Below are 4,934 nucleotides of genomic sequence, written 5' to 3' on the forward strand. Positions count from 1 at the left end.
CATAAAAAATATCGTCGGAAGACTTTTGTCTTTATTTTACAATTGAATATTATGACTGCGGTGGAAGATTTTGCTTGCATGTCATGCCAATCTCTCTTTTCGGCGTCGAAAGTTAAAGAATAGTTCGTAAAAAGTTGTCTAAAGTAAATTTTAATCTCATATTGTGGTCTCAAACTCATGCACCTGTGAAAGCTTACGGATCTATTATTATGATAAAAAAACTTATATCAGAATCAGCCTTATTGACCAAGGAATTTGATTTTGGTTCTTTTGCTCTCAATAAAGATACACATAAATTTGGTGGTAAATTAAAAATAATTTGTTTGAAGAAGATATGTAAATATACAGCTTAATCAAAAAATGTCAAGCTTAAATTAGTGCAAATGAACGTAACATTGATTTGAGTGTTCATTATGAAGTAGAAACTGTCTCCATGATGGCTCTTCTTTTTTTTTTTTTTGCAAATACCATCAACTCAGTGGTAAAAGTCTGGATAATTTAGATCCAGGATGTGTGGGGTCTGCAGTATTTTGTTTTATTTCCTAAAAACCCAACTCTCTATTTACCACTGGCAATGCTGACCATGCTTCGTTTCCCATGCATCCTTTGCTCTTTCATTGGTATTTGACATGAAACACCAAAACAAAGCAGCATATTTTTGTGAAGATAAAGGATAACTTAATGCTTCCAGTCTTGCCATTTCTTCTCATTTGGCTTTGGTCCTGGTCATAGCTCCCGCTGTATGTCGGATTCCATTGTAACATGATCACGTTGAAGAATATAGCACTTGAAATGTTGTTTCATAACTTAATCCTTCTGTAAATGTCTCCACCATTGAAATTAAAAGTTGTGGTTATATGTGTTAAGATGACAAAATGTGCTAATTTCAACCTTCAAGGCATTGTATCCTAAGAGGAAGTGTCAATTCAATATACACACCAGTGATGCAAGGGATTTTAGTGTTAACTTCATCTGGCGCTGTCTGAGAGACTTTTCTTCCGCCTGTCCGAGCAGTTTGACTCAGGCCCTCTTAGGAATGCCCAGTATGCTCAGATTCTTACTCCCAAGTACAGACTTGACGCAAACTGAGGAAGGAAGAAGCACATAAATAAAGAAAGAAGAAAATGAAGCAGTTAAACAAGACTGAGTAGATTGAGTCCACCCTGGAAGCCCTGTGTTGTAAAAGAACATGAAAAGAAAACCACACAATGAATAGAAAACCTTTAGTAAACAGCTAAAATATAACCTAATTGTGTTGCTGAATTGAAAGCTACACAATCAGATCTAAAAAAAGAAAAAGAAAACTTGTTTTTATGGTATTCAGGGAAGTAAAATATCCAGGACATTATGACTTTATACTGTGGGAGATCTTTGCAATGTTTCTTTGTACTGGCACTCAGCCAAGTCAAGGTCTCCCAAGCAAAGGCAAGCAGAAACAGGAAGTGAATATTATGAATGATGAAAACCCCATAACACACATAAAAGTAAAGAACATTAGATGAAATGTATTCAAGTCCTGAAGAAACTAAAAGGTACTGGCAGTTTAATATTTCAAATAGAGGTTAAAAGGTTATATTGGTATTGTTAGCTCCACATTAGACTGGTCGTCTTCCTACTCATCTGATAGAACCATCTCTATTAGGGGGAAACACCGTTCCCCTAACCCACCGCAGGACACGTCCTCGGTCCAGTAGAATTCACTTTCCCAAATTTTTATTTTACTTATTTTATTTATGACCTTTCTTACCACTTCTATGTTGATAAAGAATGAACTTGTCATGAATGTTAACACAAAGACTGTAAGTGTTCACTGCACTCAAATTGTAATAAAATAGTCTCTTAAAATAAAATAGTTCCAACTTGCTCAACAACCAAATCCAGAATTTGTATCGTTGGTGTAATATTTTAATTTGAATATAAAAGCTGTTTCACATTTGTGTTTATTCTCCTTTAAGGAATATTAGATTGGATTTCCTCCAACTCTTTTGACATAATGGTATGTTAGGGCAAAACTATAAGTTGTGGAGTTCCACATGGCTCAATCATTGGTCCATAAGAAGTTTGCTAACATTTTTATTAGCTAGCTTCAGTGGGTCTTTTTTTTTAACATTTCCTATCATTTGTATATGATGACAGTCTTATATAAATCTCTTCTAAGCCTTACTTGTTGTCATAATTTTTGGGTAAACATTTAAATCTTCCTTGGGCTTTGATTATGGGTAAAATCTAGTACTTGTTTTCCTTTCATTAAAGATGCATTTAAAACTTTGGTATATGTTTACCAGGCAAGATAAATAATTATTTTCTCATGTACAAGTTATTCAAAACATGGCCTGGTCAACATGTATTTTGGAACTTTTGTTGAATGAACTGTATGTCTTTTTGTGATTTGTGACTGTATGATTTTTGAGCTTTAAATTTATAAATTTGACATAAGGACCAAATATGCAAACACTAATTGGCAAATAAAGCAGCTTTTTATAGATCCCCACTAAGACATTAAGTTCTATCCGGATTAAATAAATGTTCTATTTTGCAATTTGGCAAATCAAAGATAATTTGTTACTGAAATTTCTGCATCTCATCATCACATAACTGTTCCTCCACAGCTGTGCAACCTTTTGTTACAGTAATAAATCATGCGTTTGCGCAGAAGTTTTTTTTTTCTTTTCAGACTGAGATACATTCCTGAATTTTTTGCTGCAATGGGCCCCCAGGATTCATCTTGCATTCCCACAGCTAGTCAGAGACTACCTCTCACATTTCTTCAAACTTTGGCAAAGACAAGCAGAGAAGTCTGTCTTTACATGCACCTATTTTGCATGCAAACATCTAGTGTTTGAAAGTGAGTTGGACTGCATTTGGTTTTTATTTGACAACTCAGAAAGTGAGGAAGCTGGAAGAGTAGGAGAGTTGAAGGGGGTGTAACCAAGGAGCAGTGTGTGCTATGCATATAAATTGGCTCTTTCCCTAAACTCTATTTGGTTCAAAGAAAAGTCTTTCAACATTTTTTTTCCTATTGGAGCTTATTGGATTAACACAAAGTGCCATACTCTTGAATTCTGCTAATAAAGATCAGATTATTTGGGGGATTTTTGTTGATTGTAAGCTAACCATTATACTTTTTCAGTTACAAAATGTGAGATTTTTAATTTTGATTAAACAAAAGTATTATCATTTGAGTCAAAAAGTAATTATTTATCAGAAAATTATCACATAAACATTTAGCCTCTCTAGGAAATAAGTTAAAAGGGGAACACCTGCGCTACACTGAAAGTACAGGTAATTCTCCATTGTTTGCCAAAAAAGACTTCCTCCTACACACTGGCTTGTAAATGAAGCACACATTTGTGATGAAAAGGAACAGAGTCATTTCAAAATATCAGTTACCTGATGCCAAAAAAATTGTGAGCTGTGGTGATTTCCCCATGTGGCTGAAGCTTTCCACTCTGATTAGAGAAACCACGTCAGTGCAGATCTTTACAGAATCACTCGTTTATAACACATAGATTATAAATGACGGCGAATCGCTCAAAAATACTCAGGGTCACCTTGAAAATTACTTTCCAAGCTTGTACCCTCTAAAAGACGACATAGACCATTTGTAGGTCAAATAAAGTCACCATTCCGCATTTATTTCACCAGAGGGCGCTGTTGTGCCAAACTTGGCAAAACTGGGGAAAGATTTTCACTTTTTATTTTGGGTTCTGATTTTATACTAATTGGGGAAAAGAACATTGTAATATTTCGGAAGTCAATCACATTATGAATAACAAAAAATACAAATTTAAAAACACAAAATTTTCCATGCATGACTCATCGGTTTCTGGTAAAAATCAGTAGTGGTTGTCATGTGGCATAAAAATTCCCACACTGGGGGAATTTTTATTGTTTCTGATAGTAATTCAGAGAATTCCCTTTTCGACTTACCCAGATTATCCACGTTTTATAAACTTTGATGAATAGTTTTTCAGGTGTGCAGACGTCAGTTTGTCACATCAGCCTACTTAAGTGGAAAATTATGACAAGCTTCTGAACAAAAAATTGGCAAAATTAAGTCAAATTTGAAAGAATTCATTCTTGTTTATAATAATATACTGTGTGTCCACAAGTAACATTATTTTTTGTTAAATCTTTAGCTGAAATTCAGCTTTCCAGTTGTAAGCCAGACTGTTTATCCATAACCATTTACACATTAAACAAAAGAGGTTCTCCTTTTTCAATAAAAACAGATTTCTGTAGGTTGGGTTTTATTTTATTGATTCAGTGATTCAACTCCTGTAGAACAAGTTGGTTTAAGACATAGCATTCACATTAATCCTTGGGAACTCGTCTTAAAATCCTAATACATTTGTTCTCTAGGACAAAAAAAATGCTTCCCAAAAACTGCTAAAAAATATATTAGCTATTGATATTTTGTACACTCTAAACAAGACAGTCTGTTAAAATTACTTCAGTCTCAATTGTATCAAATATTTCTTACATTCTATGAGTTTTAAACTCTTTAAAGATAAATATATCTACCACCACAGCTGTTTTTACTGAAACCCAGAAGAATACTTAAATAAAATCCATGAAACACATATTTGAGTGCTAAAGTGATAAGGCGCTAAGATTATTAGCAGTAACATTGATTTTGATTAAACTTTATTTTCATTTCTTTCTTATTGTCATTTGTTTCTTTCTTTCTTTTTGAAATAGTTTGAGTAAATTTATAATATTTGTGATATCTTATTTTTATATTATCTATTACTCTAAATAGTTTGTATTGTTTGATAATGAATAAACTTTAAAGTTGAAATTACTTTATTGTGCATAGTTGTGAGTACCATTTAGAGTGAAATAATAGTTGTGGGGACTAAAGTCCATTAAACTCCATTTCCCATGATCCTCTGTTGCACGCTGCAGTGATGTAGGGTGTGGTGGTTGAATGG

This window comes from Xiphophorus hellerii, chromosome 15 (genome assembly GCF_003331165.1).
Source record: "Xiphophorus hellerii strain 12219 chromosome 15, Xiphophorus_hellerii-4.1, whole genome shotgun sequence".
NCBI classification, from domain to species: Eukaryota; Metazoa; Chordata; class Actinopteri; order Cyprinodontiformes; family Poeciliidae; genus Xiphophorus; species Xiphophorus hellerii.